The 23,779-nt window shown below is 42.3% G+C and overlaps 1 long non-coding RNA gene across 1 annotated transcript; it reads left to right on the plus strand.

Moving 5' to 3' along the window:
• Positions 1–2,542: 2,542 nt before the first annotated feature.
• On the plus strand, positions 2,543–3,686 carry LOC106610758 (uncharacterized). The gene is made up of 2 exons (XR_001329965.3): positions 2,543–2,680; positions 3,375–3,686. It is a non-coding gene; the product is annotated as an uncharacterized LOC106610758 (long non-coding RNA).
• The last annotated feature ends 20,093 nt before the right edge of the window (positions 3,687–23,779 follow it).

The following is a 23,779-nucleotide window of genomic DNA, read 5'->3' on the forward strand; positions in this document are numbered from 1 at the left end:
CTTGTGAGGATGCTGGAGGAAACAGGTACAAAAGTATCTATATCCACAGTAAAACGAGTCCTATATCGACATAAAACCTGAAAGGCCGCTCTGCAAGGAAGAAGCCACTGCTCCAAAACCGCCATAAAAAAGCCAGACTACAGTTTGCAACTGCACATGGAGAAAGTCCTCTAGTCTGATGAAACAAAAATAGTACTGTTTGGCCATAATGACCATCGTTATGTTTGGCGGAAGAAGGCCAAAGCACACCATCCCAACCATGAAGCACAGGGGTGGCAGCATCAGTTTGTGCGGGTGCTTTGCTGCAGGAGGGATTGGTGCACTTCACAAAATAGATGGCATCATGAGGTAGGATAATTATGTGGATATATTGAAGCAACATCTCAAGACATCTGTCAGGAAGTTAAAGCTTGGTCGCAAATGGGTCTTCCAAATGGACAATGACCCCAAGCATACTTCCAAAGTTGTGGCAAAATGGCTTAAGGACAACAAAGTCAAGGTATTGGAGTGGCCATCACAAAGCCCTGACCTCAATCCTATAGAAAATTTGTGGGCAGAACTGAAAAAGCATGTGCAAGCAAGGAGGCCTACCAACCTGACTCAGTTATACCAGCTCTGTCAGGAGGAATTGGCTAAAATTCACTCAACTTATTGTGGGAAGCTTGTGGAAGGCTACCCGAAACGTTTGACCCAAGTTAAACAATTTAAAGGCAATGCTACCAAATACTAATTGAGTGTATGCAAACTACGGACCCACTGGGAATGTGATGAAAGAAATAAAAGCTGAAATAAATCATTCTCTCTACTATTAGTCTGACATTTCACATTCTTAAAATAAAGTGGTGATCCTAACTGGCCAAAGACAGCGAATTTCTACTAGGATTAAATGTCAGGAATTGTGAAAAACTGAGTTTAAATGTATTTGGCTAAGGTGTATGTAAACATCCAACTTCAACTGTATCTAGTTATGAGGTTGGGAACCTATCTAGCTGGCTAGATAAAGCCAAATTCAGGAAAATGCTAGGTGGATTGTATTGCAGAGAAACAACAAAACACTTGTTTTATTTTTTGATTAAGAAGGAATCAATAGGCTACAAATTAATTTATGAACATACCTCCTGCGAGTCCTTGCCTGGTAATCCTTGCCTGGTCCAGTCAGTGTGCCCACTCCACAAAGTACCGCTGGCAGATATTTTCTATTAATAATTATGATAGAATGTGGGCTAAAAATGAAGTTTAGTGATTCATTTAACATCTGAAAAACAAAAATAAACAGGACAAATCTGAGTCGGCACATGCCCTTGTGCCCCATATGGGCATGATGCCACTGTCCACGCTAGCCACTGGGAGGATGCTCTTGTGTAATTAAGTAGAGGAGGACACTCCTTTGTTCACCAACTAACTCATTTACACTATCCTCGACCCCTCGACTAGTTATCGGTTTCCGGGTCACGGAGGAGAGGAGGACGGAGAAGTCAAGGAGAGGATGGCATAGCCGCGGCAAAATGTTTTGAATAGGGGGTGCTGACTGAATTTTTTTTTTTTTAATAAATAAATAAATAAAAAAAATAAAAATAAATCACCTTTATTATAAAGCTACTATTTTTCCAATATTTCTCTATTTTCTTTCTCTCTGCATTGTTGGGAATGGCCTGTAAGTAAGCATTTCACTGTTAGTTTACACCTGTTGTTTACGTAGCATGTGATGAATAAAATTTGATTTGATTTCAAAGAACTCCATCTCCACCGCATCCCCAGCACCCCTACTTCCTGCAGCTATGGAGGATGGGCATTAGACCAATTGAGAATCTCCCAATGCCAACCATAAGAACACAGTGATAGACATTTTAAATGCTACTGTTCTTTCACCAGCTATCCTCTTCCAGCTATCCTTTTCTATCAACCATATTACTTCAAGGCAAGCTAGCAAGCACACACATTTTCTTTAGGAAATGTACTTTTCGAGTACTCACTTGACCTTAGTCACCGCCGGTGAATTACAGCTTCCATGTGAGACCAATAGGCCGACAACTACGGACGGGGAAGGGACATATGAACCGAATTGCGTTGTGGTAAAAAGCTTATAATTACCGCAAGAGGTCGCTATAAGAGCTGCTTATGTGTAAAACTTTTCTTTGCCATTTACCAGGCAAAATATCCCCGTAAATATATTTTGAACAACATAAACTAGACTACCTGTATAATTATTATTGTTTGAAAAATGTCCCCATCATGCTCATGGAATCAACCTTCTCTGAGGAGGAAGGTAGAGAGAATAATTGTCTCAAACTCTTCAAATTGTAAACCAGTGATTTCATATTAAAAGACAATGATTATAAACACAAAGGCTATTTGTATTGCTGACAGTCACACCCTAAGATGTATAAGAAGAGGTCTCAGAGGTGTAGTTTATGGGAAGTTTCTGATAAACTGTAGGTTTCCATTTGATTGGAAGGCTGTACAGGTGGTTTGGGGGATGCGCAGCGTTGCCTAACGTCACGCTCGGTGGTGGTATAAAATCCCCTGGGTTTGTCCTCCAGTCATTCATCTTGAGAAAAGACGGAGGCAGCATAGCTATATTACGCGTACTTGTGGCTGGGAAGATACCGATAACAAGATGACTAAAATTGTGATGGCTTACATTGGATTCCTTCTCCTTGCAATGCATTTTTCATCACAGGTAAGACATTTTCTTTCAAATATGATGTACTTTTTACCATGTTTGTTTTAGATTAACCCGGATTTTAATCAGGCTACCCATTATTCTGGAGAGTAAATGTATTTCAACAGGACAGGTGCAACATTCAATGTGGCTTATTAATCAGACAAATTTGTTACCATGAATCTAAAATGTGTGATTTTCGACATTGACTGTTTTTCTCCTTGACAAGCGAATGATGGCGGGTGTAATTGACCTCGGATGTTTTCTGTCAGTTTGATTGACGACGTGTCTGCAAAATGTAGCGTGCAAGGGCAATGTAAAACTGACGCCTCTCTTCAGATAGATCAAGGATTCAGTAGCCTAAAGTTACTACAAAATGCATTGGCTGGCTAATGTAATTTGAGTGCGACGGTGTTCTAATTATTTTTTATCCTCCACTGCGCAATTCAAATGCAGGATGTTGCCCGTTACCCTATAGGTTATGGTTAACATTGTCCACAAGGTGATGGCACTTACATGTCTTAAGTTTAAGGTGCCTGTTGGAACATATTGCCATAGGGCTACTGTATTTTTACTGCCTAGGCTACTCCGTGTGTCTAGTTGACCGTTTGCCCTTTTTAAAAGTCCTATTGATACTTGTCCCTATTCGTCAAATATTTCAGGTTGACGTGTTTTTTCACATGTGACAAGCACCTCTGCTCTCCTGTTTTAGGTCCACGCGCAAAAGGCTAGCACACAGTCCCCTGCCATGAATGCTACGACCAAAGCTGGCGGCGCGAGTTCTAACATGACCAAGATGCCCGATGTCGCCAAGAACAACACCATTCCCAAAGGAGCCAGTGCGTCCTTGCAGTCCAGCTCGGTCGCGCTCATCATACCCATCCTGGTGGGGGGCTCTCTACAGGGGCGCTTCTAGAGGGCTGTTGATCACTGAACAGACACCGGCAAGACTTTAACATCAGCGACCTAGATGGGGTAAACTGTTTTACTAAGAGCACATTTTTAAAATAAAAAATCAAAGGCATTTGTACGCTCCTAACCGAAGAGATTCGGTGGAGTTGCGTGGCGGACATTTCTACTTCTCTGATGGGTATTGTTATTTGCACTCACACCTTCCGGCCGCTTCAAACCAGCAGGCCTACACACCTCGCACACTGGCCCCATGCCCATAGGCCGAACGGTACGGTCCTCTCCATGGAGGCAGTTCATGATAAGATCAGTCCATGATGAGGATGTACGGAACTGCACTTTGAACGGTTTGGTCCCGCTGTTCCAGTGTAGACACCAGGGGCTAGTTTAGTAACTTAAGAAGTTAACATATCTAAAGAAATGTTGGTTTGAGGCTCTTCGAAAATAAGGTATAAATGAATCTGTGGCACATGCACGAACAGTGGTATTTCTGCAACTGCAGTGACTACTTTGTCAGAGGCTTGATGTACACTTTTTTTTTTTTTTTTTTTAAGAAAATCTAATTAAGTTTGCATATGTGAGCTTGAATTGTCTAAATCAGTGTGATATGCTTATTTGTTTAAGGCCAGGTTTAATAAAGCTTTGAAATGTAGGCTACTTGTGACAATTTTCTTGTGTAATAAAAATACTTAAACATAATTTTGACTTCTCCTGTCTGTAAATTATAAAGCTAGACCTGCCAAGTAATTTGCTCTGTTCCACTGTCTCCAGCCCCTTTATTGATCACATAGCTAAGACCAGGGATTTACTCAGGTAGACTAGGTTTGATGTGCCACAATTTAAATCCTTATTTTAGAATGGGGAATAGGAATGTTTGCCTTTGGCCAGTTGTAGCATTTATGCCATGTCAACTAGGACATGATAAGTCTTACATCCCTTGTGGCCAAAACAGGTCAGTTTCCTGACAGTTGACTTGTCTGCTTTAAAGCGCGTTTACTTTACCCTAGCTACATTGACCTGTGACCAGTCATTTCTAAACTAGCCTACCTTAGACACGCTTACCCTGAGTATTTTTAAACTGTTATAGTTTCTTGACACTGGTCTTGCTGGTTGGCTCTCATCCAAAGGGATGTTTACCTTCTAATGGTGATGTTCATGCCATATAGTTTAGACTTAAGGTCATACCATGGATAATTTAATTTCACAACTCCCTTGAATCAATTGAAATTATTTGACATGACTGCTATTAGCCCATACAGATTCACAAGTTTGTTCTCAAGTGTTTAAGGGTTAAATGTCAACATTCCCAGATTTATTTTTATTTTTGGCACAATCTCTTTTTCAGATGGTACTGGGGGACCTTCAGTTGAGGTTGAGTCTCACTTTTCCAGAGGCTTCATAGTGTGTAGGATATTGTTCATATGCTACACAAGTTAGAGGCTGTACAGACTTCAGACTGGTCCCATGGGGGTTGTGGAGAAATTGACTGCTATTGTGTTTGTGAGGATGTGAGCAGACCTTTTTTTTGGGGGGGTGTGTCATGGTCTGAACACCTGTCACCTTTTACATAAGGTGATGCGGTGGATTTAACTTTTAAAAATATTTTCTTTAAACTGACTTAGGGATTTAATGCTTATCGATCTTAGGGGGTTTGAAACAATGCTATAGGTTGTGGTAATTTGATTTATTCCAATTTGTTTTATTCTTTGGTTTACCTGTTGGGCATGTTATTTTGGTATTAATACGTTTCACATGTCAGTTTGTGTAAAAAAAAATAAAATAAAAGCCGCATACAAACATGGTCTCTTTTGCTTGAGTAAGGCAGCTCCAAAATGTAGGTTTTTCAGCCTAGCTCAGTGCTTTCTGTGGTGGTTGTGCAGCCAGTGGAAAATATGAAGTGTTGGTAATGTTCTCTAGTTGTGCCATGATTAGCTCAGTGTTGTCACTGCCAAGTCTAAGGGTAGACCTAGAAAATTCAAGCCCCTTGGGTGCTGCCATAGTTACATTAGAAGTGCCAATCCAAAAAGACTCAAGGTCGTTGGCCACAGATAAAAGGATGTCAAATCACATATCTACATTAGCTTTGATTGGACTGTCAACTCTTTCAAAATCTGCGCTAGCAGTCATGAGTCAAGTCGACAATCTACTGGCAAATCCTTTTTAATCCTTGTCATACGAAGAGAAATTATAGTGTATCCGTGCTCATCGGCCATTGGACATAAACATTGCTGGAAGTTGGAAATGGCAAATTCAACAATGAGAGGTTTGGAAGGAATCAGGGACAGTGTTGGGACTGCTGTTGGTACAGCTTTATGTAGTCCTTAAGAGTTTGTTGGCACCATTTGCCACTGTTATAGTGGAATTTATGTATTGTGTTGTGTAGTGTCTTTGCTTGTGTGCATCACACAATGTTTTTGTTGCCCCACCAAGATTTACATGCAAAAATCGCCACGGGTTCCAATCGAGTAGTTTCTTGTCCCTCTTCTCCCTGTGAGCAAAGTATCTTATCAGTTACCTAAACCACCTACACCATGGATTCTATGCATCAACCAAATGGGTTCATCTCCTTAAATCCTTGTTTTCCTGCTTTTGATGAGCGACGCTCTGTCAAGGTGTATTGGTTAGAAGCAAGATACAGGTGCCTGATGGTTTGCACCAGTTCATTTACACCTTCAGTCGGAATCAGAACTTTGCCATAGATGTGCAGTAGTGGTGTTCAAGAAACAAAACGGATCACCTCAAGATGAAACAAAACCCTCTGACATTTCTACATATGTATATCCTTGGGGCTCAAGTGTTCCATGCTTTGCATTGATTTTACATCCATTTGTTTTAATTTGAATCCCTCTCTTTTGCATCCCTTTCCTCCCTGCATGGTGTTTCCTACTTCACCACCTTTGAGGTAAAGTAGTCTGTTTATCATAAGACATCTAAAGGAACAGCATGAAAGCTAATATCTGCTCTTTGTACATGATAGTTATGGTGTGTGCATTTTAATATCATTTTGATCCAAACCTAAGCTCGAAGTGAAACAATTGAGCACAGCGGTCGGGCTGGTTTACGAGGCTAGGAAACACTGGGACTAGATGATGAACTGGCAGGTGATATGTTCTGTTAAGGTTCTAAGTTATTGAGTCTTCAAAATCTAACTTGGTGGAATCTGCAATGACCCAAGGTTTAATGATTATTTTTCTGCCTTTGAATATCATTACCTCAGTCACAACAGAACATTACCATGCACGTCACTGACCAGTTCCACTTACTTGGAATGGAAGAAGTAAAAAAACAGGACATCTGTGGCTTTCCATATGCCCCAGTGGTGGAACACTTCTTTACCACGCTGCGCTGTGAAAACAAGCACCAAGGATGGTTGAACTAAATCAATCACATGCATTTTCAAGCCCTTTTTACATCAGCCGATGTCACAACGTGCTGTACAGAAACTCCTGATAACTTTTATTTGAAAAGGTTGAGAAGGAGCATAAGAACCAGTGTAAACCAGATTTTCCTTTGAGGGCAAGATGGGGAGGGAGCCCATTATGAAAGGTCAACTGATAACATCAGGGAGCAAACAACCATCTTGCCCTTTGATTATTGCTCATGCAGTAAAAATTCATGACCCAGAGAATTTGCTTTGACATAAAAAGTCGACAAGCACTTCCGATAGAATGCTACATGCCTTTTCATATTTCTCAAGGTATGTCTGGGTAAGCAGAAAGCATGCATTGATGTCAATATGAATGTTACATGTTAGTTTAAAATTAGGATTCAGCTCTCAGTGAATAACAATATAAGCCTAAGCAATATTCCTTTACCCCGGTGCCTAAATAGACACTGAGCGTACACAACATTAGGGCACCTTCCTAATGTGTTGCACACACAAGCCGGTGTGCAAGACACCTACTACCATACCCCGTTCAAAGGCACTTTAAATCTTTTGTATTGCCCATTCACCCTCTGAAAAACACACATACACAATCCATGTCTTGTCTCAATTTATGTCTCCTCTCCATCTACACTGACATCAATAATGGATCATAGCATTCACCTGGATTCATCTCGTCAGTCTATGTCATGGAAAGAGCAGGTGTTTCTAATGTTTTGGACTCTCCGTGTATAAGGCATGTGTTCAACACACAAAGGGATTTGATAAAGAAACCACTTTTTTCTTCTCCAAAAAAAGCCGCCTTGGTTTAACCTGTTGGGGCTAGGGGGCAGTATTTGTAAGGCCGGATAAAAAACGTACCCGATTTAAACTGGTTACTACTCTTGCCCAGAAACGAGAATATGCATATAATTAATAGATTTGGATAGAAAACACTCTAAAGTTTCTAAAACTGTTTGAATGGTGTCTGTGAGTATAACAGAACTCATATGGCAGGCCAAAACCTGAGAAGATTCCATACAGGAAGTGCCCTGTCTGACAATTTGTTGTCCTTCAGTTGCATCTCAATCGAAAATACAGCATCTCTGCTGTAACATGACATTTTCTAAGGCTTCCATTGGCTCTCAGAAGGCGCCAGAAAGTGTAATGGGGTGTCTGCTGTCTCTGGGCAAAGAACAGCAGGAGCATTTGTGAGTGGTTAGCCTGGGGACAGTGACACTGGAGATGCGCGTTCATGAGAACTCTATTTTTTTTCTTTCAGCCTTTGAATGAATACAACGTCGCCTGGTTGGAATATTATCGCTATTTTACAAGAAAAATTGCATAAAAATTGATTTTAAACAGCGTTTGACATGCTTCGAAGTACGGTAATGGAATATTTAGATTTTTTTGGTCACGAAATGCGCTCGCGCATCACCCTTCAGATAGTGACCTGAACACACAAACAAAACAGAGCTATTTGAATATAACTATGGATTATTTGGAACCAAAACAACATTTGTTGTTGAAGTAGAAGTCCTGGGAGTGCATTCTGACGAAGAACAGCAAAGGTAATCCAATTTTTCTAATAGTAATTCTGAGTTTAGGTTGTCCCAAACTTGGTGGGTGTCAAATTAGCTAGCCGTGATGGCCGGGCTATGTACTCAGAATTTAGCAAAATGTGCTTTCGCCGAAAAGCTATTTTAAAATCTGACACCGCGATTGCATAAAGGAGTTCTGTATCTATAATTCTTAAAATAATGATGTATTTTGTGAACGTTTATTGTGAGTAATTTAGTAAATTCACCGGAAGTTTTCGGTGGGTATGCTAGTTCTGAACATCACATGCTAATGTAAAAAAGCTGGTTTTTGATTTAATATGAACTTGATTGAACAAAACATGCATGTATTGTATAACATAATGTCCTAGGAGTGTCATCTGATGAAGATCATCAAAGGTTAGTGCTGCATTTAGCTGTGGTTTTGGTTTTTGTGACATATATGCTTGCTTTGAAAATGGCTGTGTGATTATTTTTGGCAGGGTACTCTCCTGACATAATCTAATGTTTTGCTTTCGCTGTAAAGCCTTTTTGAAATCGGACAATGTGGTTAGATTAACGAGAGTCTTGTCGTTAAACAAGAACCCCGTTCCGCCTGCGGAACCCCTAGCCAACAGCCAATGGCATCGCACGGCGCGAAAAACAAAACCAACTAAAATTCCACAATTCAATTTTCTCAAACAATCAACTATTTTACACCATTTTAAAGTTAATCTAACCACATTGTCCGATTTCAAAAAGGCTTTAAAATGGTCTTACTGCTATTAGCCCATACAAACACTAACAGATTCACTACATGGAACAGTCCCAGAAAATTGAAAGGAAGTTTGTTCTGACGTGTCTGTCTTAGATCTGAGAAATCAGAAAGCTTTTGTTTTTAGTTTGTATTTAACCTTTTTTGATACTAAACAGTCGATATACTTTTTTTTCCAACTGGCACTGGTGTACCTTCAGACGAGTCTCGTGAGGCCTGTGCATGTCCTCATGCAAAACAAGCAAAGTGTTTGAGTCTCACCTTTCCACAGAGGGGTCATGGTGTATAGACTGTTCATATGCTACAGACAGAAGTTAGGCTGTACAGACTTAAGATGAGTCCCAAGATGCTTGTGGAGGTCGTAGAAAAAAATGTCAATGCCATCGTGTTCGTGAGTCATCTTTCCATAATAGTTTTTAGGCCAAAGCATTTTGAATGCTACAGACGATGTGAGAAGACCGAATTTTGGGGATGTCTCATGGTCTGACGAACACCGCTCTGTCACCTTTCACCACATAGGCGGATGCGGTGGATTGAGACGCATCCAATGCATAAAACATATCTCTAGCTTAAACTGACTGATTCTTATGGGGATTTTTTAATGCTAGTCTACGATGCTGTAGATTGTGGCAATAGTCTGTGGTTATTTTACATTTGTTCCAATCGAGTAGTTTCGTGTCCCTCTTCTCCCTGTGAGCAAAGTAACTTATCAGTTACCTAAACCACCTATACCATGGATTCTATGCATCAACCAAATGGGTTCATCTCCTTAAAACCTTGTAATCCTGTTTTTGATGAGCGACGCTCCGTCAAGGTGTATTGGTTGGAAGCAAGATACAGGTGCCTGATGGTTTGCACCAGTTCATTTACACCTTCAGTCAGAATCAGAACTTTGCCATAGATGTGCAGTAGTGTTGTTCAAGAAACAAAATGGATCACCTCAAGATGAAACAAGTCCCTCTGACATTTCCACATGAGCATCGCTAACAGGGCCTCAAGTGATTCAAATGTATATCCTTGGGGCTCAAGTTTTCCATGGTCTGCACACAACCACTTGCTGTGGAAGGAGTTTGCATTGATTTTACATCCATTTGTTTTAATTTGAATCCCTCTCTTTTGCATCCATCTCCTCCCTGCATGGTGTTTCCTACTTCACCACCTTTGAGGTAAAGTAGGCTGTTTATCATAAGACATCTAAAGGAACAGTATGAAAGTTGAATTTATCCTGAATCTAATATACCACGGCCAGAAATCCGCTCCTTTTATTCTCTGTTCCCAAAGCACTAGACGACTAGTTCTCATAGCCTTTAGCCGTACCCTTATTCTACTCTTCCTCTGGTGATGTAGAGGTTAACCCAGGCCCTGTAGCACCCAGTTTCACTCCTATTCCTCAGGCGCTATCATTTGTTGACTTTTGTAACCGTAAAAACCTTGGTTTCATGCATGTTAACATCAGAAGCCAACTCCCTAAGTTTGTTTTATTCACTGCTTTAGCACATTCCGCCAACCCTGATATCCGAGCCGTGTCTGAATCCTGGCTTAGGAAGGCCCCCAAAAATTCTGAAATTTCTGTCCCCAACTACAACATTTTCCACCAAGATAGAACTGCCAAAGGGGGTGGAGTTGTAATCAACTGCAGAGAGAGTCTGCAGAGTTCTGTCATGCTATCCAGGTCTGTGCCCAAACAGTTCTTGCTCCTACTTTAACAAAATGTCTCTCACTGTTGCCGCTTGTTATAGACTCCCCCCAGCCCCCAGCTGTGCCTTGGACAACATATGTGAATTAATTACCCCCATTTATCTTCAGAGTTCATACTCTTAGCTGACCTAAACTGGGATATGCTTAACACCCCGGCCGTCCTACAATCCAAGCTAGATGCCCTCAATCTCACACAAATTATCAAGGAACCTACCAGGTACAACCCTAAATCCGTAAATGCGGGCACCCTCATAGATATCATCCTGACCAACCTGCCCTCTAAATACACCTCTGCTGTCTTCAACCAGGGTCTCAGCAATCACTGCCTCATTGCCTGTGTCCATAATGGGTCCACGGTAAAAGGCCACCCCTCATCACTGTCAAACGCTCCCTAAAACACTAAAGCGAGCAGGCATTTCTAATCAACCTGCCTGGGAATCCTGGGAGGAAATTGACCTCATTCCGTCAGTAGAGGATGCCTTGTTATTCTTTAAAAGTGCTTTCCTCACCATCTTAAATAAGCATGCCCAATTCCAAAAAAATTGGAACTAAGAACAGATATAGCCCTTTGTTCACTCCAGACTTGACTGCCCTTGACCAGCACAAAAACATCCTGTGGAGTACTGCATTAGCATCGAATAGCCCCCGCAATATGCAACTTTTCAGGGAAGTTAGGAACAAATATACACAGGCAGTTAGAAAAGCAAAGGCTAGCTTTTTCAAACAGAAATTTGCATCCTGTAGCACAAACTCCAAAAAGTTCTGGGACACTGTAAAGTCCATGGAGAATAAGAGCACCTCCTCCCAGCTGCCCACTGCACTGAGGCTAGGAAACACTGTCACCACCAATAAATGTACGATAATCAAGAATTTCAAGAAGCATTTTTCTACGGCTGGCCATGCTTTCCACCTGGCTACCCCTACCCCGGTCAACAGCTCTGCACCCCCCACAGCAACTTGCCCAAGCCTTCCCCACTGCTCCCTTACGCAAAAACAGATAGCTGATGTTCTGAAAAAGCTGTAAAATCTGGACCCCTACAAATCAGCTGGGCTAGACAATCTGGACCCCCTCTTTCTAAAATTATCCGCCGCAATTGTTGCAACCTATCAACCTATCTTTCGTATCGTCTGAGATACCTAAAGATTGGAAAGCTGCCGCGTTCATCCCCTTCTTCAAAGGGGGAGACACTCTAGACCCAAACTGTTACAGACCTATATCTATCCTACCCTGCCTTTCTAAAGTCTTCAAAAGCCAAGTTAACAAACAGATCACCGACCATTTTGAATCCCACCGTACCTTCTCCGCTATGCAATCTGGTTTCCGAGCTGGTCACGGGTGCACCTCAGCCATCCTCAAGGTCCCAAATGATATCAGAATGGCCATCGATAAAAGACAGTACTGTGCAGCCGTCTTCATTGCCCTGGCCAAGGCTTTCGACTCTGTCAATCATCGCATTCTTATCGGCAGACTCAACAGCCATAGTTTCTCAAATGACTGCCTCGCCTGGTTCACCAACTACTTCTCAGACAGAGTTCAGTGTATCAAATCGGAGGGCCTGTTGTCCGGACCTCTGGCTGTCTCTATGGGGGTGCCGCAGGGTTAAATTCTCGGGCCGACTCTTTTCTCTGTATACATCACTGATGTCGCTCTTGCTGCTGCTGATTCTCTGATCCACCTCTACGCAGACGACACCATTCTGTATACTTCTGGCCCTTTGGACACTGTGTTAACTGACCTCCAGACGAGCTTCTATGACATACAACATTCCTTCTGTGGCCTCCAACTGCTCTTAAATGCAAGTAAAACTAAATGCATGCTCTTCAACCGATCGCTGTGCACACCTGCCCTTTCCGTCTAGCATCACTACTCTGGCTGGTTCTGACTTACAATATGTGGACAACTACAAATACCAAGGTGTTTGCTTAGACTGTAAACTCTCCTTCCACACTTACATTAACCTCTTACATCTAGATGTTCCGCTAGTGGAACGCCTCACCAATATCCAATGATAAAGCGTGGCGCGAATTACAAACACCTCAAAAATCTCCAAACTTCAATTTTTCAAACATATGACTATTTTACACCATTTTAAAGACAAGATTCTCCTTTATCTAACCACATTGTCCGATTTCAAAAAGGCTTTACAACGAAAGAAAACCATTAGATTATGTCAGGAGAGTACCCAGCCAGAAATAATCACACACCCATTTTTCAAGCTAGCATATAATGTGACAAAAACCAAAACCACAGCTAAATGCAGCACTAACCTTTGATGATCTTCATCAGATGACACTCCTAGGACATTATGTTATACAATACATGCATGTTTTGTTCAATCAAGTTCATATTTATATCAAAAACCAGCTTTTTACATTAGCATTTGACGTTCAGAACTAGCATACCCACCGAAAACTTCCGTTGAATTTACTAAATTACTCACGATAAACGTTCACAAAAAACATAACAATTATTTTAAGAATTATAGATACAGAACTCCTTTATGCAATCGCGGTGTCCGATTTTAAAATAGCTTTTCGGTGAAAGCACATTTTGCAATATTCTAAGTAGATAGCCCGGCCATCATGGCTAGCTATTTTGACACCCACCAAGTTTGGCACTCACCAAACTCAGATTTACTATAAGAAAAATTGGATTACCTTTGCTGTTCTTCGTCAGAATGCACTCCCAGGACTTCTACTTCAACACCCAATGTTGTTTTGGTTCCAAATAATCCATAGTTATATCAAAATAGCTGCGTTTTGTTCTTGCGTTCAAGACACTATCCGAAGGGTGACGCGCCGGCGCTTATCGTGACAAAAAAATGCAATATATTCCATTACCGTACTTCGAAGCATGTCAAACGCTATTTAAAATCAATTTTTATGCGATTTTTCTCGTAAAATAGCGATAATATTCCAACCGGGAGACCTTGTTTTCGTTCAAACACTGAAAATAGAAAATGGAGTCTTCACATGCACGCGCGCACCCGTGTCATTGTTCTCAGAACGACCACTTTCCAAAAGCCCTACTGTTTTTCGCCCAGGGACTGCAGAGTTATCATTCCCCGTTCCGGCGCCTTCTGAGAGCCTATGGGAGCCTTAGAAAATGTCACGTTACAGCAGAGATCCTCTATTTTCGATAAAGAGGCTACAGAAGGCCAAGAAATGGTCAGACAGGGCACTTCCCATATAGAATCTTCTCAGGTTTTGGCCTGCCATATGAGTTATGTTATACTCACAGACACCATTCAAACAGTTTTGGAAACTTTAGGGTGTTTTCTATCCAAATCAAATAATTATATGCATATTCTAGTTTCTGGGCAGGAGTAATAACCGGATTAAATCGGGTACGTTTTTTATCCGGCTGTGAAAATATTGCCCCCTATCCTAAACAGGTTTTAAGCATCTCCAACCCAAAATTAAATCTAGAATCGGCTTCCTATTTCGCAACAAAGCATCCTTCACTCATGCTGACAAACATACCCTCGTAAAACTGACTATCCTACCGATCCTTGACTTCGGCGATGTCATTTACAAAATAGCCTCCGACACTCTACTCAGCAAATTGGATGTAGTCTATCACAGTGCCATCCGTTTTGTCACCAAAGACCCATATACTACCCACCACTGCAACCTGTATGCTCTCGTTGGCTGGCCTTCGCTTTATTTTAGTCGCCAAACCCACTGGCTCCAGGTCATCTATAAGTCTTTGCTAGGTAAAGCCCTGCTTTATCTCAGCTCACTGGTCACCATAGCAGCACCCACCCGCAGCACGCGCTCCAGCAGGTATATTTCACTGGTCATCCCCAAAGCCAATACCTATTTTGGCCGACTTTCCTTCCAGTTCTCTACTGCCAATAATTGGAATGAATTGTAAAAATCACTGAAGCTGGAGTCTTATATCTCCCTCACTTAAGCATCAGCTGTCAGAGCAGCTTACCGATCATTGCACCTGTACACAGCCCGTCTGTAAATATCCCACCCAACTACCTCATCCCCATATTGTTATTTATTTTTTTGCTCCTTTGCACCCCAGTATCTCAACTTGTACATTCATTTTCTGCACATCTATCACTCCAGTGTTAATGCTAACTTGTAATTATTTGGCGCTATGGCCTATTTATAGCCTTACTTCCCTAATCTTACTACAGTCACACACACACTGTGTATAGATTTTTCTGTTGTGTTATTGACTGTAAGTTTGTTTATCCCATTTGTAATTCTGTGTTGTTTGTGTCGCACTGCTTTGCTTTATCTTGGCCAGGTCGCAGTTGTAAATGACAACTTGTTCTCAACTGGCCAACCAGGTTAAATAAAGGTGAAATATATATTTTTTAAAAGCTCATATCTGCTTCATGTACATGATAGTTATGGTGTGTGCATTTTAATATCATTTTGATCCAAACCTAAGCTCGAAGTGAAATAATTGAGCACAGCGGTTGGGCTGGTTTACGAGGCTAGGAAACACTGGGACTAGATGATGAACTGGCAGGTGACATAAACTGCTTGTTAAATGAACCATAAACAATTAATGAACACGTACCTGTGGATCGGTTGTTAAGACACTAACAGCTTACAGATGGTAGGCAATGTCCGTACTGTGAGACGCCTAAGACAACGCCACAAGGAGACAGGACAGACAGCTGATCGTCCTCGCAGTGGCAGACTATGTGTAGCAACACCTGCACAGGATTGGTACATCCGAAGATCACACCTGCGGGACAGGTACAGGATGGCAACAACAACTGCCCGAGTTACACCAGGAACGCACAATCCCTCCATCAGTGCTCAGACTGTCCGCAAGAGGCTGAGAGAGGCTGGACGGAGGGCTTCGGGGCTGTTGTAAGGCAGGTCCTCACCAGACATCACTGGCAACAACATCGCCTATGTGCAGAATCCCCCCGTCGCTGGACCAGACAGGACTGGCAAAAAGTGCTCTTAACTGACGAGTCGCGGTTTTGTCTCACCAGGGGTGATGGTCGGATTCCTGTTTATCGTCAAAGGAATGAGCTTTACACCGAGGCCTGTACTCTGGAGAAGGATCGATTTGGAGGTGGAGGGTGCGTCATGGTCTGGGTCAGTGTGTCAGAGCATCGTCGGACTGAGCTTGTTGTCATTGCAGGCAATCTCAATGCTGAGCGTTACAGGGAAGACATCCTCCTCCCTCATGTGGTACCCTTCCTGCAGGCTCATCCTGACATGACTCTCCAGCATGGCAATGCCACCAGCCATACTGCTCGTTCTGTGCATGATTTCCTGCTAGACAGGAATGTCAGTGTTCTGCCATGGCCAGCGAAGAGCCCGGATCTCAATCCCATTGAGCACGTCTGGGACCTGTTGGATCGGAGGGTGAGGACTCAGGCCATTCCCCCCAGAAATGTCCGGGAACTTGCAGGTGCCTTGGTGGAAGAGTGGGGTAACATCTCACAGCAAGAACTGGGAAATCTGGTCCAGTCCATGAGGAGGAGATGCACTACTTAATGCAGCTTGTGGCCACACCAGATACTGGCTGTTACTTTTGATTTTGATCCCCCCTTTGTTCAGGGATACATTATTCAATTTCTTCCATTTACACCAGCTCTGTCAGGAGGAATGGGCCAAAATTCTCCCAACTTATTGCGGGAAGCTTGTGGAAGGCTACCCAAAACGTTTGACCCAAGCTAAACAATTTAAAGGCAATGCTACCAAATACTAATTGAGTGTATGTAAACTTCTGACCCACTGGGAATGTGATGAAAGAAATAAAAACTGAAATAAATCATTCTCTCTACTTTTATTCTGACATTTCACATTCTTAAAATAAAGTGGTGATCCTAACTGGCCTAAAACAGGGATTTTTTTAATAGGATTAAATGTCAGGAATTGTGAAAAGGTGAGTTTAAATGTATTTGGCTAAGGCGTATGTAAACTTCAGACTTCAACTGTATGTCCTGTAATGGTTCTAAGTTATTGAGTCTTCAAAATCTAACTTTGTGGTTTCCGTGATGACCCAAAGAGAACCTAAGGGTTCATGATACATTTTCTGCCTTTGAATATCATTACCTCAGTCACAACAGAACCTTTCCATGCATGTCACTGACCAGTTCCACTCACTTGGAAAGGAAGGTTTTACATATGCCCCAGTGGTCAAACATTACCACTTCTTTACCACGCTGTGCTGTGATAACAAGCAACAAGGATGGTTGAACTAATCTCCTTATAACTTTTAATTATTTTAAAGATTGAGAGGGAGCATTAGAACCAGTGTAAACCAGATTTGCCTTTGGAGGCATGTTGGGGAGGGAGCCCATTCTGAATGGTCAGCTGATAGCATCAGGGAGCAAACAACAGTCATGCCCTTTATTATTCCCCATGCAGTAAAAATTAATGACCCAGTGAATTTGATTTGACATAAAAAGGCAACAAGCACTTATCAACTATACGATACGCAAATACATCCATACAGCCAGGCACGCAAACACCACCCAGACTGACCGTATCCCCCTTTCCCTTTCCCAGTCTTCATAGCTGTGATAACTTCCTCCTATCCTAATCACATGACAAAAGCCCCATTGTCTCTCCAAGGCTCGCATCTTACCTGTGTCAGAGGTAGATTCAACTCAAGGGCTTTCTCCTAAAATCCCCTCTCCTGGCTCTCTGTCTGTCTTTTATTTCCCACCGCTACTCTATTATATGTTGAATCTAGAAATGGGGTCCTCAACTACTTTCCTAGTCCTTCAGCCTCTCTTTCTCGCTTTCTTCCCTTAGTTCATTACGACCACATGTGCATGCTTTCTCGAAACGGAGGATTGTGGTTTGGGGTGACGTGGAGAGTTGGGTTTGGCCACTTTCACTCTAGTCACCATTGCGTGAGCACTTCAATCCAGTGTGTTACGCTCTCTTTAAGCCCCCCCCCCCCCCCACAACACAACACCACCCACCTAAATCCTACCTGAAAACTGTAGAGAAGCCTGAGTGGAGGTGTGGGGAGTATAGGTTGGGGATTAAAAGCAAGTAAAGAGAAGAGAGAGAAAGGGGAGGGGAAAGGGGAGGAGAGGAAGGGTGGAGGGGGGTGTGGGGTGGGAGGTATGCTATCAGAGTGGGAAGGAACATAGAGAGCAGCTGGGGTATATGGTCAGTCTGAAAGGTGAAGGACACTCTATGAACCCTCACCACTTAACCAGAGCCCCATGCAGGGTCCTTGAGCCAGGAATCAGTATTCCAGAAACTACCAGTCGAAACCGCCGACATTAAAAAACACTATAGTATATAAATAGTATTGTATTCACTGTAGTGGTTTTGCGGACATTACTGTAGTATTCACTGTAGCATTTACTGTAGGATACTGTAGTATACTGTACTGTTTACTGTTTACAGTTAATTATAGTATAAATACTGTAGTAAAAGAAAACTGTACTATATACTGTACTATAATAATTAATGGAGTGTTTTTGCGAATTGTACTATACTGTAGTATTTACTGTAGTGTTTTATGGTGAGAATGACTGTAGTATACTGTAGTATTTATTACTATAGTTTTGTTGTTTTATTATCTTTGGCATAGAAGTGGAGGGCTACTAGTTCAGACAACCTACTGGAGAAATACTAAAATAGGACATTTTCCATAACCTGTAGGTAGGTAAGACTCAAGTGAACAGATATTTCAGAGCTCCTGCTCTTTTCTATAACCTGTAGGAAACATAATATATCATTCAAGTTTTAATGTCACAAGCACAAGTATAGTGAAATGCCTGTCTTGCAAGCTCTAAATCTAACAATGCAGAAATATATGGTCTATACTTGGCATATAGGCTTCTCACTTATGGGTGGCAAAAATTGCGATATGGCGAGGGGGATGGCAGGGTATATCCAAATTAAATACTGCAGTGAGCCAGTCAAGATTCTCTCAATGGTGCAGCTGTAGAACCTTTTGAGGATCTGACGGCCCATGCCAAGTCTTTTCAGACTCCTGAAGGGGAAGAGGGGTTGTCATGCCCTCTTCACGACTATGTTGGTGTGTTTGAACCATGGTAGGTCCTAAGCGATGTGGACACCGAGGAACTTGAAGCTTTCAACCCGCTCCACTACAGCCCTGTCAATGTGAATGGGGGCTCGTTCGACCCTCTGTTTCCTGCAGTACACGATAAGCTCCTTTAGCTTGCCTAATGCTTCATTTGTCAATCGGGAGGTTCCCGGAACACACAGTGGGGGGCATGGCGCTGAAGTACCGCCCGGAACACATTGAGAATTCTTTTTACAAACACACCGTGGCAGCGCAGAAGACAGTAAACAGCCAAGTAGCCTACTATCTGGGGAAGTGAAACAGACAGCACTCTCCAAGGTGCTGATTAATTAAAAGCATTTTAGACGTCACTGCAGTATGCCCACACACTTGTGTATAGCTACGGGGAATACCCAAGTCCGAATTTCTTATAGCCTAATGTTCTAGACATCAATGTACAGGAAAATGTGTTGACAACACTGCAGAACACATGCCATATGCATATGCATGCATACTCAGCTGTGGGGCTTACAAGACCTGAATTTCATATCATTTTCTAGACATCAATGTAGCTGTAAAACAAATATCGGAATATAACTTCAAATAAAATAAATCAATTTTGGCTACAGCAGAACACAGTTATGAGAATATATAGGACTCCTGCCTATGTGATAATATGAAGCACATATTCAGATTACCTCCACAGTACAGAACAAGTTTGTAAAGGAAATTCCTACCTTAGTTTTCCAAACCTCCTACAATGACTCTCCCCATGTCAAATCCATTTAACTCCTGAGAGTCAAATTCTTGCTCAAAGCCATGAGCGGGCCTGTGGCTGTGACGTTTAGCGGCCTTCTAAGGTTGTTCTGAAGACTCTGGCTGTAGTGTCTATTTTTTCATTTTGAGTGTTAACTATAACTTGGGTGTCCTCTTTAGCTTTGTCTACAAGGCTTGCTGCCACCTGTTGAAAAAACGTTTTTCTTTTTACGTCTGAGACATAGAATGTCAACTTACTGTACATTCCACTCACTCTTTTGCTAGTTTAATCCCTCCAGTCGTTTCTAGACCCAAACTCCCTAACTTTTTGCATGTTGTACAGCCCAACTTTGACAAGCCAGGGGTTATATTTTTGCTTGTTCTTGAACTGCAAATTGCACCTGCTCCGAGAACTTTGTTGGTGGATGCACTGCCTTCCTCCCCCCAGCTCCCCGTCTCCCTCTCCAGCTGAGTCTGACTCGCTGATAGGGCTGGTGGTGATGCTGAACTGGCAGGATTAATAGCAGCGCTGCTAGATAAGGCATCGCTATCAGGAACAGTTTGCCCCTAATTTCTCTCCTTTGGCACTAACAGTTCTCTGACTCTGGATTTTTTCATCTTGAAAAATGTCTTCAAACTTGATTGCTTTTTCTTATCCATTTTGTATTTGACTTTTCCACGATTCAAATTTAGTAGCAAGACGACTAGCAAAGGCTACGTGACGTAAATACATAGGGACCTCTTCACTGGCTGACCACCACTACCAAGACCTGTGCCAAGATCAGTTACTTACCCCACCGGGGTAAGATAGCAGGTCTGGATTCAGTTTGGCAGGATAGGATGATTACACAGAAGGATTACCGCACTTTTACATGATGGTCTTTCTGGGGGGCGGGAGAAATAACGAGGAGGCAACTTGATTTAACGCTGATCGCTTTTATTAGAATGTCTACAGTGAGAACAGTGAAACAATTAATAAATCATGCCACGAGACGTACCGGATCCGAGCAAATAGGTGCCGGAACAAACAAAGTCAAACCTGAGAGGTGCCGGATCCTGTTCCAGCAGGATCAAATTAAGCACTGGGTTTGCCCACGTTGAGGGAGAGGTTGTTGTCTCTTACCTCCTCCCTATAGGCTGTCTCATTATTGTTGGTGATCAGGCCCAACACCGTTGTGTTATCGGTAAACTCGATGATGGTGTTGGAGTCGTGTGCTGCCATGCAGTCATGGGTGAACAGGGAGTGCAGGAGGGGACTAAGCACACATCACTGAGGGGCCCCATGTTGAGGGTCAGTGCGGCGGATGTGTTGTTGCCTACCCTCACCACCTGGGGGCGGCCCATCAGGAAGTCCAGGATCCAGTTACAGAAGGAGGTGTTCAGACCCAGGGACCTTAGCTTACTGATGAGCTTAGAGGGCACTATGGTGTTGAACAATGAGCTGTAGTCTATGAACAGCATTCTCACATAGATGCTCCTTTTGTCCAGGTGGGAGATGGCAGTGTGGAGTGCAATAGAGATTACATCATCTGTGGATCTGTTTGGGCGGTATGCGTATTGGAGTGAGTCCAGGGTTTCTGGGATGATGGTGGTGATGTGAGCCATGACCAGCCTTTCAAAGCATTTCATGGCTACAGATTTGAGTGCTACGGGACAGTAGTCATTTAGACAGGTTACCTTGGCGTTCTTGGGCACAGGAACTATGGTGGTCTGCTTGAAACATGTAGGTATTACTGACTGGGTCAGGGTGAGGTTGAAAATGTTTGTGAAGACACTTGCCAGCTGGTCAGCGCATGCTCTGAGTAAGTGTCCTGGTAATCCATCTGGCCCTGTGGCCTTGTGAATGTTAACCTGTTTAAAGGTCTTACTCACATCGGCTACGGAGAGAGTGATCACACAGCCGTCCGCAGCAGCTGGTACTCTGATTCATGGTTCAGGGTTGCTTGCCTCGAAGCAAGCATAGAAGGCATTTAGCTTGACTGGCAGGCTCGCGTCACTGGGTAGCTCTCAGCTGAGTTTCCCTTTGTAACCCGTGATAGTTTGCAAGCCCTGCCACATCCGACTAGCGTCAAAGCTGGTGTAGTAGGATTTACTACAATATTCTACAACATTCTCTAGGAAGTACTACATGTAATTTAGGGATACTACAGTGTGTAGTATAGTATTCTACAGTATACTACAGTTTACTATATAATTCTATAGTAAGTACTGTAGTATTCTATAGTAAACTGTGGTAATTGTTCATTTAGGCAACTCTACCAGCAGCAAACCATTCAGAAACACCTAATAATTTGGTCATCAAAAATCTACAGCACGTGGTCATCAAGCACATGAACGTCATACCCTGTGATGATTTTGTTTTTGTTGCTTTGATGCCACACATCACATATGCACAGTACCACTTCTTATGTTTCTGTTTACACCCATATATTGTTGGTGGACAACATTTCAGGAACATTCCTAAAATGTTATCGCAGCCTCGCCACAGTGAATCAACATTGTTCCTAATTTCACTGTATCACTACTATGCTGCTTAGGACAATGGCTTGGAGTTTGTCTTACATGAATTGGTTAAAGCATGGCTGGAAACAGATATCCCTATTCTCTCTCTGTGCTTTGCCAGCATGTTGCCTAGCACCCAGAGGTTGTGCCCTGGCCTCCACCAGCAGGTGTGTGTTGTATTGGTCAGAAGAAGACGAGTTGAGACACAAAACGTGGATTGCTTCATACAGTACATTTAGTGGAAAAACAGTTTGCTTGCTTTGTGAGTCGTGAGTGACCCACCATAAAGTCCATAAAATTTCAAGGACCTTTCAGAAATATCTTACCGTATCCTTCGAAAAGGAATACGCTAATGCTACAGTTTAATTACCTCTGGTTATGGACACTTTTGCCATCAATAAAGTTTCCACGGCCTGTTCATTGGAGAGTGAACATTGGCAATATCTACATTTTCGACCCCTTGATCAGCTCGCTCTCTGGAAGTAAAGAAAACAGCTTATTTTTTTATAAAGCAGCAGATGTCATTTTCAGGATACGTCAATACAGCCCGGTGCTGCTTACCTGAGATGCCATCATCACACAGTCTGTCTTTGTAGGTGTCCGCTATGACTTCCCTTGTGTCGGAAAAAAGTTGCTTTCAGAACAATTATTTTTGATTGAAAATAAAAAAAGTTTTGCTCTTGACAAAAAGACACAAATGTACCTCCATAGCATATAACAATTTCCCTGTGAATAACCACATCTTCATACAAACGTGCTACTGTATGCAGAATTCTTGACGTACAACCGAAGATTCTGCCATATCCTGCCAGCACGCCCACAAGCGAGCCACTCAGGCGCAGAATGATGATGCGTGGAAGAGGGAAAGGAATGAGATGGGAACAACAATTATGTTGGCTGACAATTCTTTAGCTACGCTGTCCTTACGAACCACATAGCATATAATTACAGCAGTATGCACCGGTATGTTAGCTAGCTACCTAACGTTAGTAGTTATACATCAAACTTGCCAGTATATTAACTATAGGTTATCTAACTACCCAATGTTTATTGACTTGATTATTCCCGTAATTTTTAGCTTAGCTAAATGGTATAGTCGTTGTGCTTTCTCAATGGACATTTGGGTGCTTTCGTAAATTTGCTCTGGCTATCTATAGGCTGGACAATAGAACGAGTCAAAATTCACCCAAGGCTTAAGAACATTGGCTAAACTAGAACACTAGCGCTTGCCCATAGCAAATGATTGGAATCGAACGTTCGCAGAGCCTGTTTTGACTGGAGTGACGCTTAGAATTCCGTTTCGCTGAAATGGCACAACAAAAATGTATCCCTTTTTATTTTACCAGTACAATCTGTTTCTTCGGACGAAACTGGAAAAAAACAACTTGTGTAAAAGATCCGCACCTCGATGATGTCAACTGTGCTTATGTCTGCGTAATGAAAAAGAAGAGAAAAAATTAAAACTTCTGACTATTTCTGGTCTAGCGATCGATGACAAATGAGCTCGCTGCCCAGACATACATAATTACAAAGAGGAGATTCTCCTGATTAAAATGGTGCCCGATTTGAAAAGAAAAAATACATACACAGTGAG

The sequence above is a fragment of the Salmo salar genome, chromosome 09, assembly GCF_965601325.2.
Source record: "Salmo salar chromosome 09, fSalSal1, whole genome shotgun sequence".
NCBI lineage: Eukaryota > Metazoa > Chordata > Actinopteri > Salmoniformes > Salmonidae > Salmo > Salmo salar.